Here is a 16,135-nt window from a genome sequence, read left to right as displayed (position 1 = left end):
AGGAGAAATGAGAGCAAATGGTGCTTCTTCTTTGCTTTTTTGACTTACAAATACTTGCTGAAAGGAATTTCAAACTCAGAACTTTCTTATAAAGCTAATTTACGTTTAGGTCATTAGAAACCAGTAGCCCCTTGAATAAGGATCTTAATATCAATTGGGAAAGGCAAAACACCAAGGTTTCTCCCTCCTTTCCTGTTCACAGAGTGGCAGGAGCAGGAAATCTTGATAGAGATGTCTATTGCTACCAGAACTTGACTTCATCTCTTGGATAGGGGTGGGTATACCATGAAATTGTTTTTGTTTAAATAATACCTACATATTCACTCAGTTATTAATAACTGATACACCTGGAGCTTAACAGAGGCAGAAAGTATGTAATATGAAGGATTTACACATGAAGATGTAAATCCTTACTCAAATAATTTGAAAGAGTTTCATACTAGTTGCTCTCTTGAGTATAATAACTGCCTTACCTTATTAACTTCATGATTATTCATGCTTTTTGCATTATTCATGGGTAGTTGGTTTATATCATGATTGAAACCTTGAAAATTCTGGAAGAGCACTGAAACTCTGGAATGATAGGGGGCCTGATAAACCCTTTGTACTGCAATTCTTTTTTCTGTGAAGAACAGTGGGTGCACTACAAAGTATCAAAACTCTGAATTGTCAAATGAATGGTATCAGTTAGCAGACAGTGCTGTGTTACGAACTAGTTGATCTGTAAGCAAAATGTGATCATGACTGGAAAAGGATCCCAAAACAGCTAATAGGAGAAAATGATCCAAGGCCATCTACAGAGAAGAATAAAGTTGATTGTCTTAATCCAAACCAGCAGCATAGAGAGAGTTAAATTTTGGATTTGGAAACTGTCTAAACCCCACTAAAGCAGGAGTAAATCAGAAAAACCAAGAGGATCTAGAATGACAGCCGCTAACACATGTGGGTGTTCATTGTTTCAGTTTCTCACTTATGCTGATGCTTTGAGCAGGTCTTAAGGTAAAGGGTAAAGAGGAACACAAGGAAAACTCATTGGGCGCCCCACTTCAGTGTTTGGGAACCAAAAGAACTCATGACAGGAGTTACCATGTTTCAGGACGGCTTTCTAACTTCATATGGTTTGGCTCTGTATTCCTACCCAAATCCCATCTTATAGCTCCCATAATTCCCACGTGTTGTGGGAGGGACCTGGTGGGAGATGAATGAATTATGGGGGCAGGTCTTTCCCATGCTGTTCTCATGATAGTGAATGGGTCTTATGAGATCTGATAGTTTTAAAATAGTTTTTTAAAAATGGGAGTTGCCCTGAACAAGCTCTCTCTTTGCCTGCTGCCATCCACGTAAGATGTGACTTGCTCCTCCTTGCCCTCCACCATGATTGTGAGGCCTCCCCAACCAGTGGAACACTTGGGTATGTCTTTATCAGCAGCATGAAAACAGACTAATACAGTAAATTGGTACCAGGAGTAGGGCATTGCTGAAAGATACCAGAAAATGTGGAAACAACTTTAAAACTGGGTAACAGGTAGAGGTTGGAACAGTTTTCAAGACTCAGAAGAAGACAAGAAAATGTGGAAGAGTTTGGAACTTCCTAGAGACTTGTTGAATGACTTTGACAAAAATGCTGATAGTGACAGAAACAGTAAGATCCAGGCTGAGGTGGTCTCAGATGGAGATGAGGGACTTATTTTGGGAACTGGAGCAAAGGTGACTCTTGTTATGTTTTAGCAGAGAGACTGGCAGCATTTTGCCCCTGACCTAGAGATTTCTGTCTTAGAGCTTGAGAGAGATAATTTACAGTATCTGATGGAAGAAATTTCTAAGCAGGAAAGCATTCAAGATGTGACTTGAGTGCTGTTAAAGGCATTCAGTTTTAAAAGGGAAACAGAGCATAGAAATTTGGAAAATTTGCAGCCTAATAATGTGATAGAAAAGAAAATCCCATTTTCTGAGGAGAAATTCTTGCTAGCTGCAGAAATTTGCATAAGTAAGGAAGAGCTAAATGTTAATCATGAAGGCAATGGGGAAAGTATCTCCAGGGCATGTCAGGGACCTGTGTGGCAGCCCCTCCCATCACAGGCCTGGAGGTGTAAGAGGAAAAAGTGGCTTCATGGGCCAGGCCCAGGGTCCCTGCACTATGTGCAACCTAGTGACTTAGTGCCCTACATCCCAGCCACTGCAGCAGTGGCTGAAGGGGGCTACTGTAGAGCTTGCGACTTGGCTTCAGGAGTGCAAACCTCAAGTCTTGGCTGCTTCCACATGCTGTTGAGCCTGAGAGTGCAGAGAAGTCAAGAATTGAGGTTTGGGAACCTCTGCCTAGATTTCAGAAGATGTATGGAAACTACTGGATGCCCAGGCAGAAGTTTGCTGTAGAGGCGGAGTCCTAATGGAGAACCTCTGCTAGGGCAGTGCAGAAGGGAAATGTGGGGTTGGAGCCCCTACACAGAGTCCTTGCTGGGACTGTGAGAAGTCCACACAGTGGACTGTGTGAGAAGAAGGCCACCACAGCTTCTCACTGGAGCTGTGAGAAGAAGGCCACCATCCTCCAGACCCCACAATGGTACATACACTGATAGCTTGCATCATGCACCTGGAAAAGCCACAGACACTCAACACCAGTCTGTGAAGGCAGCCAGGAGGGAGGCTGTTCCCTGCAAAACCACAGGGCTGGAGCTGCCCAAGACTATGGGAACCCACTGCTTGCATCGATGTGACCTGGATGTGAGACAGAGTCAAAGGAGATCATTTTGGAACTTTAAGATTTGACTGCCTTACTGGATTTTTGGACTTTCGTGGGGCCTGTAGCTCCTTTGTTTTGGCCAATTTCTCCCATTTGAGATGGCTATATTTTCCTAGTGCCTGTATCCCTATTGTATATAGGAAGTAACTAACTTGTTTTTGATTTTACAGGATTATAGGTGGAAGGGACTTGCCTTGTCTTGGATAAGACTTTGGACTGTGGACTTTTGAGTTAATGACTTTGGGGGACTGTTGGGAAGGCATGATTGGTTTTGAAATGTGATGATATGATATTTGGGAGGGGCCAGGGGTAGAATGATATGGTTTGGCTGTATGTCCCCACCCAAATTTCATCTTGTAGCTCCCACAATTCGCACATGTTGTGGGAGGGACCCAGTGGGAGAAGACTGAATTATGGGAGTGGGTCTTTAGCATGCTGTTCTCATAGTAGTAAATAGATCTCAGAAGATCTGATGGTTTTTAAAAAATGGGAGTTTCTCTGCACAGCTCTCTTTTTGCCTACTGCCATCCATGTAAGATGTGACTTGCTCTTCCTTACCTTCTGCTATGATTGTGAGGCTACCCCAGCCATGTGGAACTGTAAGTCCAATAAACTTCTTTTTTTTTTTTTGTAAAAGGCCCAGTCTTAGGTACGCCTTTAGCAGCAGGATGAAGATGGACTGATACATGCTCTTTTTTAGAAACTAACTTTTGTAGTGATACCCTCTGTTGGTTCTCCACCAGGCAATGCACAAACTGCTGACTCAAATAATGATTTTATCTTATAAATATTTCCCAAATATTTATTTCCCACTTTTCTGGTTCAAGTTCTCACTATCTCTTGCTAGGACCATTAGTGTTCTAACTCACCTCCTTTCTTCCAGCCCAAAGTTCTAAAATCTACCCTGCACCATTTCAAGAAGTATATTGCAAAAATTAGATGATAGCATATTCTGTGATTGTCCACTTATATTTTGCTCATGTAATGCTCCCTTCCATCTCAAGTATTAGTTATCTAAATATTTGTGGAAGGCTGGTCTGTTTTTCAGCTTCAGGAAATGGATGATTATTTACTTAAGTCAATCAGGGAGAGCAAGTTCTTTTTAAGCAGTTGATTAAAAATAGACATGTGACCCAATTTTAGCCCCTGGTGCCTGAAGAGAAGCCTGCAGTAGGAAAATATCTAAAAAAAATTTTTCTTTGCTAGTCAAAGGACATGAGCTAGAAGAAATAGCTTGTTATTTGTTCTCACTATCCTTGTGTTTTCATTTGGAGAGCTGAGGCAGTTGAATTGAATACAGCAGAAGAAATGTTTCATGGAAGCTATTATTGAATCTATGAATTAACTCACATCCCTCCTCTCTCCCCAAGTAAAAAATCTTCTTGTAAATTTCTTACTTTTTAAATCATTTAACTTAAGAATTTATGTTGCCTGAGGCTGAAATTATTTTAACTAGCTCATTGATCACTTAATTTCACTTTTTAAAATTCTCCAGTGTTACATGAATTGCTCATTGGATAAAGTGATTCTTTGTTTGGTACTCAAGGACCTTCATAACCTGGTATATCTTTATTTCTCTAGTCTCATTTCTTGCTAGTCTCTGTCTTTTCTCTTCTTGTCCTACTATAACAACTGACTATTTAATTTGTCCATATCTCTAACACATAATGTTATTTCACACATATTGCTAGTTCATGACTTAGTAGATTTAGTCATCTTCTCTCATCCTGCAATTCCCCTCACACATTTTCTGCTTTGCTGTCCAAATTTTCCTCAAATGACTATATTAAAGCTTACTCTTCCTTTGGAAACTTTCCATACCTATCACAGGTCACCCTTGAGTGCCTCTGTAATACTCTACACATTCCTATGTCTTAGCACTTAGTGCATTTTGTTAAAACGTTCTTTTCACTTGTTTGTGTGCTCCCTCTGTATTGAAAGATCGATGATTAGAGTCACCATTAATTATTCACCTTCTTTGCATCACCAATTTCCTGACATAAATTAAGATGATCAATAAATGTTAGTTGAACTAAATACAATCGAGCATGCACAAAATTCACCTAAATTGAATAATTAAAATTGAACTTACATTTTTATTTCTCTCTTTTCTTAATTATCAAAACTAAATAAAATGTAGTCATTTCTTTCCAAGTTTCCATCTTTACTCATACTAATTTCTGTTAATAAAAAGTATGTTTTAAAAAAATGTTTATTTTAGGTTCGGGGTATGTGTACATGTTTGTTATATAGGTAAACTGTGTGTCATGGGGGTTTGATGTTCAGATTATTTCATCACCCAGGTAATTAGCATGATACTTGAAAGGTTTTTTTTGTTTGTTTGTTTGTTTGTTTTTTAATCTTCCCCTTTCTCCCAACCTTCACTCTCAAGTAGGTCCTGGTATCTGTTGTTTCCCTCTTTGGGTCCATGTCTTCTCCTTGTTTGGCTCCTACTTACAAGTGAGAATAAGTGGTACTTGGTTTCTTTTCCTGTGTCAGTTTGCTTAGAATAATGGCCTCTAGTTATTGAGGCCATAATGCTGCACAATACATATTATTCTTTTTATGGCTGTGTAGTATTCTATGGTATATATGTACAACATTTTCTCTATCCAGCCTACCACTGATGAACATTTAGGTTGATTCCATGCCTTTGCTATTTTGTGAATAGTGCTGCAATGAACATATGAATGCATGCCTTTATGGTAGAAGGATGTATATTCCTTTGGGTATGTATGTACCCAGTAATGGGATTGCTTGGTCAAATGATAATTCTGTTTCAAGTTCTTGGAGGAATTTTCACAGTACTTTTCACAATGACTGAACTAATTTACACTACTACCAGCAGGGTATAATCATTCCCTTTTCTCTGTAACCTTGCCAGCATCTGTTATTTTTTGACTTTTTAAAAATAGCCATTCTGACTGGTGTGAGATGGTTTCTCACTGTAGTTTTGATTTGCATTTCTCTAATTATTAGTGATGTTGAGCATTGTTTTTTCATATGCTTGTTGGTCCCATATATATCTTCTTTTGAAAAGTGTCTATTCATGTCCTTTGCTCACTTTTTAATGGAGTTGTCTGGTTTTTGCTTATGAATTTGTTTAAGTTTCTTACAGACTTTGGATATTAGACCTTTGTTAGATGCACAGTTTTAAAATATTTTCTCCCATTCTGTAGGTTGTCTGTTTACTCTGTTGACAGCTTCTTTTGCTGTGAAGAAACTCTTTACTTTAACTAGGTTTCATTTGTCAATTTTTGGTTTTGTTGCAATTGCATTTGGTACCTTTGTCATAAAATCTTTGTCAGGTCCTATATCCAAAATGGTATTTCTTAGGTTATATGCTGGGGATTTTATAGTTTTAGGTTTTACATCTAACTCTTTAATTAATCTAGAATTGATTTTTTTTAATGGGGTAAGGAAGGGGTCCAGTTTCAATCTTCTGCATACAGATAACCAGTTATCTCAGTACCATTTATTGAATAGAGGGTCCTTTCCTCATTGCTTGTTTTTGTCAGTTTTGTTTAAGATCAGATGATTGTAGGTGTGTGGGATTATTTTTGGCTCTCTGCTATGCTAGTACCATGCTGTTTTGGTTATTGAAATGGGCCTAGAAGAAAATCTACATAAGTTTCCGCCCAAAAACAAGAGTTCTTTTCATCACCACATGGCACATACTCTAAAATCAAATGCACAATTGAACATGAAACAATCCTCAGCAAATTCAAAGAAACCAAAATCATATTGTATTAGCCCATTCTCACACTGCTAATAAAGACATACCCAAGACTGGGTAATTTATACAGAATAAAAGGTTTAATGGTCCACATGGCTGGGGCGGCCTCACAATCATGGTGGAAGGCAAGGAGGAGTAAGTCACGTCTTACATGGATGGTAGCAGGCAAAAAGAGAGCTTGTGCAGAGAAACTGCCCCTTATAAAACCATCAGATCTCATGATGCTTACTCATTATCATGAGAACAGCACAGGAAGGACAAGCTCCCATGATTCAATTACCTTTTCCTGGTTCCCACAACACATGGGAATTCAAGATGAGATTTGGGTGGGGACACAGCCAAACCATATCATGCACACATCAACCACACTCTTGGACCATAACACTATTAAAAAAAAATCAATACCAAGAAAATTTCTCAAAATCATACAATTACATGGAAATTAAGCAACCTGCTCCTGATTGACCTTTGGATAAACAGTGAAATTAAGGTAGAAATTGAGAAATTCCTTAAAACTAATCAGAACAAAGATAAAACATAACAGAATCTCTGGGACACAGCTGAGGCACTGTTAAAAGGGAAGTTTATAGCACTAAATGCCCACATCGAAAAGTTCAAAACATCTCAAAATAATAACTTAATATCACAACTAAAGGTATTAGAGAAACAAGAACAAACCAAACTGAATGCTAGTAGAAGACAAGAAATAACCAAAATCAGAGCTGAATTAAAGGAAATTGAGACACAAAAAACCATATGAAAGATCAATGATCCAAGAGCTGTTTTTTTTTTTTAAAGTTAATAAGATAGATAGATTGCTAGCTAGATTAATAAAAAAAAGAGAGAGAGAAGATACAAATAAGCACAATCAGAAATGCCAAAGGGGCCAAAACCAATAGCCCACAAAAATATAAAAAATCCTAAGAGACTGCTCTGAACAGCCTTACACACACAAACTAGAAAACCTAAAAGAAATAGGTAAATTCCTGGACACATACAACCTCCCAAAATTTAACCAGGAAGAAATTGAATCCCTGAACAGACCAACAATGAGTTCTGAAATTGAATCAGTAACAAAAAGCCTACCAAGCAAAAAAAGCCTACGACCAGACAGACTTACAGCTCAGTTCTGCCAGATGTGTAAAGAAGAGTTGATACCATTTCTATTGAAATTATTTCAAAAAAATTGAGGAGGAAGGACTCTGCCCCAAATCATTCTATGAGGCCAGAATCATCCCGACACTAAAACCTGGCAGAGATGAAACAAAAAGAAATCTTCAGGCCAATATTCTTAATGAACATAGATGCAAAAATCCTCACTAAAATACTAGCAAATTAAATCCAGCATCAAATCAAAACACTAGTCCACCATAACCAAGTGTGATTTATCCCTGGGATGTAAGGTTGGTTCAACATGCACAAATCAATAAATATGGTTCATCACATAAAAAGAGCTAAAAACAAAACCCACATGATTATTTCAACAGATGAAGAAATAGTTTTTGATAAAATTCAACATCCGTTCCTATTAAGAGCTCTCAACAAACTAGGCATTGAAGGAACATACTTCAACATAATAAGAGCCATCTATGAGAAACCCACAGCCAACATTATACCAATGGACAAAAGCTGGAAGCCTTCCCGAAAAGAATGCCCTCTCTCACCACTCCTACTTGACATAGTCCTAGAAGTCCTGGCCAGAACAATCGGGCAAGAGAAAGTAATAAAGGGCATCCAAATAGGAAGAGGGTAAGTCAAACGATCCCTGTTTGCAGAAAACATGATTGTATACCTAGAGAACCCCACAGTCTTTGCCTATGAACTCCTCAATCTGATAAGCAACTTCAGAAAAATTTCAATGTAAAAACTCAATGCAGGAAAATCAGTAGCATACCTATATACCAACAACAACCAAGCTGAGAGCCAAATCAAGAACACAACCTCATTCACAGTTGTCACAAAAAGAATAAAATACCTAGAAATACAGTGAACCAGGGAAGTGGAAGACCCCTACAATATGAATCACAAAACGCTGCTCAGATAAATCAGAGATGACACAAACACATGGAAAAACATTTCATGCTCATGGATAGAAAGAATCAATATCGTTAAAACTGCCATACTGCCTAAAGCAATTTACAAATTCAATATTATTCCTATCAAATGACCCATGACACTCTTCACAGAACTAGAAAAACTATTTTAGAATTCATATGGAACCAAAAAAGAGCCCAAACAGCCAAGGCAAACTTAATCAAAAAGAATAAAGCTGGAAGCATCACTTTACCTGACTTCAAAAAGTTGTCTTAATACAGGGGATCTTCATCAACCTGATGAAGGACATCTACAAGAAAATGACAAATATGCATATGAAAAGATGCTCAACATCATATATTCACAAGGAATTGCAAATGAAGAATAATGAGATACCACTACACATCTATTAGAGTAGCTAAAATCCAAAATGCTGACAATACCAAATGCTGGTGATGATATGGAGCAACAGAACTCTTATCAATTGCTAGTGGAATTGCAAAATGGTACAGCCACTTTGGAAGACAGTTTGATAGTATCTTAGAAAACTAAAAATACTCATACATTCCAGTACTTGTTCTCTTTGGTATTTACCTGAAGGAGTTGAAAACTTACATCCATAAAAGAAGCCTTCAGACATGACTATAGCATCTTTACTCATAATTGCCAACACTCAGAAGCAATTAAATGTCCTTCAGTAGGTGAGTGGATCAATAAACTGTGTTATATCCAGACAATGGGATACTATTCAACCCCAGAAGAAATGAGACATTAAGCCATGAGAAGATACGGAGGAAACTTATTAAATGAAAGAAGCTAATCTGAAAAGGATACCTACTGTATAATCCTAAAATGACAAAAGTATAGAGAGAATAAAATCAGTGCTTGCCATGGGGTTGTGAGAAGAAAAGGAGTTAACGGAGAACAGATCATTTTTAGGGCGATGAAACGACTCTGTATGATACTATAATGGCGGATAGTTGTCATTTTGCATTTGTCTAAATGTATTGAATGTAAGATACCAAGAGTGCACCCTAATATAAATTGCAGACTTTGGGTAGTAAAAATGTATCAGTATTGAACACATGTTCACTGATTGTAACAAATGTACCCCTCTGGTGAGGGATGGTGATGATGAAGGAGGTAGTGCATGTGTGGGGTGAGGAGCATATAGAAACTGTAATTTCCATTCAATTTTGCTGTAAATCTAAAACTGCTCTTAAGAAAGTATATTAAACAAAAAAGAAGATGTTATTGGATTTAAAAATAACAAGATTTATTTGCCATAAAACATCCAGGAAGACTAGAGCTTGTAAGCAGCCTTGTTAGTGAGATCAAAAGTGATCACCCTGTGATAGGATTTTCTGGCTACTGCTAAAAGTAGACAGGAACTCGTATTAATTGAACTTCTTCTCTATGCCAGACTTTAATAACAGTTCTTTTTCATATCCCCTGATTCTTCCCAATAACTTCTCAAGGCTGGTATGCATACGTTGAAATATTTTATATCTCCAGCTGGGTTTTCTTTCTAGGCCATGGCCAAAAGAGCACCGTGGTCTGTTTGCCCTTGTTGGAAATGAAGTTTATATCCTCAAAGAGAATTGACTCTAGGGAAGTTTCAGAAGTGGCTTTGACCACTTTTTTAAAAGTTTGGTCTATAAGTAATTGCAGGACTTCTAAAGGGGCACTCTTACTCCATACAAATAAAAAGTGTTTGGGATTTTAGCCCTTTGTTGAACTTCTTAATGGAATGATACACTTATGGATTTAGGAGTCATGTCTGTGTTCTATTAGGCATGATATGTGTAACTACGATGCTAACAATAATAGGAATCAACAAATTTGGATTTTTATTTCTTAAGCACCTACTATATGCCAACTTAAATTATCTTACTTAATTCTTCCAACAACTTTATGATTAAGTATGATTTTCAGTTTTGCAAATGAGGCAAAAAAGGGTTAGCTAAATTGCCCTACAATTTACAATGATGATTTATGGAATCGGAATTAAAACTCAAAGTTGTTGGGAACAGGCCCCAAAATCTGGCCATAAACTGGTCCCAAAACTGGACATAAACAAAATCTCTGCAGCACTGTGATATGCTCGTGATGGCCTTGATGCCCACGCTGGAAGGCTGTCAGTTTACCAGAATGAGGGCAAAGAACATCTGTCCCACCCAGGTAGGAAAGCTGCTTAAGGTGCTCTTAAATCACAAACAATAGCATGAGTGATCTATGCCTTAAGGATATGTTCATGCTGCAGATAACTAGCCAGAGCCCATCCCTTTATTTCAGCCCATCCCTTTATTTCCTTTAAGGAATACTTTTAGCAAATCTTATGACTGGCTTGCTGTCAATAAATGTGTGGGTAAATCTCTGTTAGAGGCTCTCAGCTCTGAAGGCTGTGAGACCCGATTTCCCATTCCACACTCTCTGTTTCTGTGTGTGTGTCTTTAATTCCTCTAGTGCTGCTAGGTTAGGGTCTCCCCAGCCAAGCTGGTCTTGGCACAAAGTTTTTTGACTGTATGTTCTATTATAAACAACACTGAAAATTGTGCTTGTGGTTTTTATCTTTTAGTAGCGTCTGAGAGTGAGTCATGAGAAACAGTACTATGTATATGTGGATGGGTGTGCAGATAAGCTGAGATGTGCAGACAGGCAGATAAGCTGACTGCTTTTTTTTTTTCCTAAAAAGGAAATGACGGTTTAAAAAAATGCTCTGAAAGAACCAACGAGTATGGCAACACCTTTTTTGGAACTCCCATGGTATACATTCCTCTTTTTGTGTGGGGGATTGTTTTGTTTTACTTTAAGGGAGTCAAGCAACTAACCTGACTTGCTTCTCTTGATGCTTTTACCCTGGTATCAAAGTGAAAAACATCATTTATCATAGTTCAAAACAACTTTAAAATGTATGAAGGTCAAGGAATGTGTATGACCCACATTGTGCAAGAGCTAGTTAGTAGCAGAGCCTAGATTAAAAGTCAGGCCTCCTGACTCCCAGTCTACATCTCCACAGTGACTCCTATGAATGTAGGAAATGATGCCCTTCTGTGTGGTTCAGGCAAAGCCTCCTAATCAGGCCTGAGGAAGGGACGCCTAGCTGGACTGTATTCTAGAGCTGTTTCTTTGACATCCTGATCTACATTCCCATGTTCCCAATTAGCATTAATTGAGGGAGAAAGAGGAGAAAACTGGAGCCTCCCCAAAGCTCCCTGCTCCACAACTCATGGAGGGGGTGGTCTCTGCAGAGAAAAGGTCGATAATTACAGAAGTTGAGGCTGTGAATCATTGAGCTGGCACCAGCTCCCTCCTGGGAACTGTTCCCTTGATTCTCCCCCGGCTTCCCCAGTTCAATTAAGCAGCTTGTTTGCCTTCTCATTAGTAAAACTTGTTAGCACTTTGTTCTATTCCCCTGAGTTGCTTAGGAGAAAAGTTCTGTGGGAAGATTTGCTTCATTGGATAGGTCTAGCTCTCATGCTCTCTATGAGATACTGAGGTACCCATGTCCTCCAAACAGGCCAAATATAACAGTGGTAATTCAGCAATGGGTCCAAGGCTCCACTGTTTGGACAAAGGGAAGAGGAAGCAAAAAGCTAGACTGGTAAGGATAGGGAAGTTCAATGCAACTGCCTCAGATCCAACTGATAAGGACATATTTAAGACCTGTTTTGTACACATTGCTCAAAGATTCCCAGGCACATTGCATATTGTTGGGCCTCTGAGCAGACGTACCCACGCCTTCTGATCTCTCCTCTCCATGTACAGATTTTTGTGCAGATCCTCACATTGCTACAGCTTTTCAGAGCTCATCAAGCACTTTCATATTTCAGTAGTGCCTCCCCACTCAGGCAAGCTCCTACTTCTTCAGCATGAGCTTACTCTGTTCCTGGCTTACTCAGAACAGAGACTGACTACATCAATAGGGGAATTTCTAACCCTTCTCACTAAGATCAGGTGAAGTGACATTGAAAATTGCCCATTTTTTTTTAGCCCAATCAGACCAACCCTCAACAAGTTAATTTAATACCTATATGTTGACCACTGCCAACATTAGTAGAATATCAGTAAAACTATTGAGTGACCACTAAAGTGGCTATATAAATGTATAAAGGAAACTGAGACTCAGAAAGATTATGTATCTAGTCCAGGATCACAGAAAAAAAAAAAAAAAAAATCACGAGTCTGGTGTTCATGCATAGGTGAGTGGTGTAGAAGGAGGACACTCTGGACAAAGAAATATAGAGAAAGTAGGGAGGTGGTTCAGTATTTAGTAATAGTCCAGAGTGGATAAAAAGTGAAGTATAGAGGGAGTATATAAATAAATGGAAGACGCAATTAAAGATAATAGATTCAGAAAATGTTAAAACTTCATCATCACTCTGGTTTTCCTTTCCCTGACCTGAGACACCTGGGTCTATTAAAGCACCCATCCTTAGTCTCCTGAAATATCTAAGGTCTGAGTTACAGCAGAAACAAAAGACTCTTTAGTATAACAAGGGTCTCAGAACCTGCCCCAATTTCCCCCATTCTCTGCCCCTCAGAATTAGAAGGAGTTTTTAAGTTATGCCATTATCCAGCCTTTGCTTCCTGGGTCTCAGCCCGTGTGCCTGAGGTCCTAGTATTGCTGCCTCTTTCCTTGGGGGCACTAGACTGTATTTTCCTTTTCAGATTACACCCATGCCTATGCCTCCCACAGGTAGGCAGGTCTCCAGGAACCATGGATGTTCTCTCTTCCTTCTCATTACTTAGACAATTGCTGCACAGCACTGGCAAGGAGCAGACTGGAAATAATCTGATCCCATATTTTTGAACAAACCAAAAAGCAGCACTAGAAAATTAATATATAAAGCAGGTAAATACCACACAGAAAACAAACTAAAATAGTATAAAGGGGGAATTGAAACTCTATTTCCTGTGCCCTCTTTTCTCCCCTGGCTTTCCTAGCAGTTTCTCTTCTGAGATGCTTTAGTTCAACCTTTTCACTCTTCTGATGAGTGAATTGAGGGCCAAGGAGGTAACATGACCTGCCAAAAGATGCACAGCTCATTAGCGGCTAAGGCAAACTAGAACTTTTCAGAGGCAGGTCACGGAGTTGAGTCTTGAATACCTTTTATAAAATTGCTTTTTAAAAATTATTATATATTGGATCAATAACCAATTTTTGCTTCTTATATTTCTGGTTTATGTCAGCAACTATAAGCTGTTTTCTGAATACCTTCATACTCTTTAGATCCTTTTCATACCTTTATAATCTTTAAATGTATTTCTTCATTCTAAGAGAGGATTATCCCAATTTTTACATAGTGAATATAAAAATGTTACAGAACTTGCTCTAAGAAAATATAAATTCAACCCTAGATTCACTCCAGCAGACTGAGTGACTGTGGTAAGACTTTCTCAACCTCATTTTCTTTGTCTGCAGAATGAGAGGCTGGCAGTTGATGACTGCTTACATTCCTTCCATCTTAGGGAGTTTTGATCCTGTGATTACAATACTTCTTAAAGAAAGTAGGATCTGAACTCGGCCCATATGGGTAAGATCCAAATATCCAGAGCAGAGCTGGGAAGGTGTTGGTCCAAATTCAAGTGTTGCCACGTTTTGGTTATGTAATTCTGGACAATTTTTTTTTGTTTGTTTGTGTGTTTTTGTTTTTTGAGACAGATCTGGCTCTGTCACCCAGGCTGGAGTGCAAGGGCACGTCTCGGCTCACTGCAGCCTTGACCTTCTGGGCTCAAGCAATTCTTCTGTGTCAGCCTCCCAAGTAGCTGGAACTACAGGCACATGCCACCACACTTGGCTAATTTTTAAATTCTTCATAAGGACAGGGTCTTGCTTTGTTCCCCAGGCTGTCTAGAACTCGTAGACTTAAGCATCTGCCTGCCTCAGCCTCCCGAATTACTGGGATTACAGGTGTGAGTCACTGCTCCCAGCCTGGGCAAAAAATTATCTCACTTTGACCATCTCTTTCCTTATATTTAAAAAGATTATGATCTCCACAGTTCTCTAAGGCTTAAAGGAAACAAAACATACAAAATGATTAACACTGCTCCTGACACTTAAAAAGTGCTCATGAATAATAGAAAGTCTTATTATTTCAGAGACACGATGTATAGAAAAGAGATTTTAATGCCTGGCTCTTTGGGGTTCAATCATGTTTAGTATATTCTTCTTCTTCTTCTTCTTCTTTTTTTTTTTTTTTTTTTTTGAGACGGAGTCTCGCTCTGTCACCCAGGCTGGAGTGCAGTGACGCGATCTCGGCTCACTGCAACCTCCGCTTCCCGAGTAGCTAGGACTACAGGAGCCCGCCACTCCGCCCGGCTAAATTTTTCTGTATTTTTAGTAGAGACGGGGTTTCACTGTGTTAGCCAGGATGGTCTCGATTTCCTGACCTCGTGGTCCGCCCGCCTCGGCCTCCCAAAGTGATGGGATCACAGGCGCAAGCCACCGCGCCTGGCCTATGTTTACTACATTCTTAATGGCATGATATGAATAATGCACTTAAACCTTCCTTTTTCTTCAGTTTCTTCATCTGCAAAATGAGGGCATCAATAAGAATTTCTCCAGACAATACTTGTAAAGGTTAAATAGTTGTAAACATGTAAAGCATGTAAAATAGTAAACACTATCTACAAGATAGACATTATTGGCTGAATTTTTTCACATCAGTTTCTACAATGGAAATTCATGCCTAGTTTTACAATACCTTACATTTTTTAATGTGGATCAGTAGAATTGGCAGTGCTCCAAATCAGGCATTTACTTTGGACTGAGGTGGCCAAAGTGACCCTGGAGCATCCTATGTATATCTCTGGGCCCTTGTGAAATTTACTCTAGGGCCCTAATATATAGCTTTTGGGACCCTATTTTTCTTCTTTCCCTTTCTGTGTTCCTACATTACAGTTATCTCAACCTGCTTTATTCAGAGGTGGTTGTGTTAGCAAAATCACTGGCTATTGCTTGGCTCACACTAATTGACACTGTCGAGGTTGTATAGTGCAATGAGCCAGGGAAACTTACAATCTACATGGAGACCCAAGTAGTTGTATAACAACTCACGGCAACATATACCTCATGTTGCCTGGCATATTCATCAATTTATGAATAAATGAATGGATGAATGGACTCCTAAGGATTAAATGAGGTTGACAGAGATTAAGCACCTTTCCCGTGACCACACCAGGAGTCATCTTCCTTTCTTAGATTACTTCAGTGCTCCAGGCTTACCTCTCTTTTACTTCACAATCATTTATTCTCTGCAAACTTTTAGGGTCCCTTCTTCTAATCTTCCTTAGGGCAGAGCTTCCCAACAAATATAGGTATCAGGTGTGCTAAGCACCTGATCTCTTTGCCCCTCATCCTTTGAATGACCAAGTGGATCTTGAGAAAATTATAGCCTTTGGTCAGTTTGCATTTGTCAACAAGCAGCCTTGCTGTTTACCTCAGTGTGTCATACAAATATTATTGCTTTAGTTTTTTTTTTTCTATGATGTTAAAAGAAGTGGGAAATAATCATCAATGTTATGATAGGTTAATGCATTAGGTTATGCTATGGATTAAATATATTCCTATAGCATTCATAGGTTGAAACCTAACCCCAAGGGCTTCTAGGAGGTGAGGCCTT

The sequence above is a fragment of the Theropithecus gelada genome, chromosome 1 (genome assembly GCF_003255815.1).
Source record: "Theropithecus gelada isolate Dixy chromosome 1, Tgel_1.0, whole genome shotgun sequence".
NCBI classification, from domain to species: Eukaryota; Metazoa; Chordata; class Mammalia; order Primates; family Cercopithecidae; genus Theropithecus; species Theropithecus gelada.
This window is presented reverse-complemented; position numbering follows the sequence as displayed.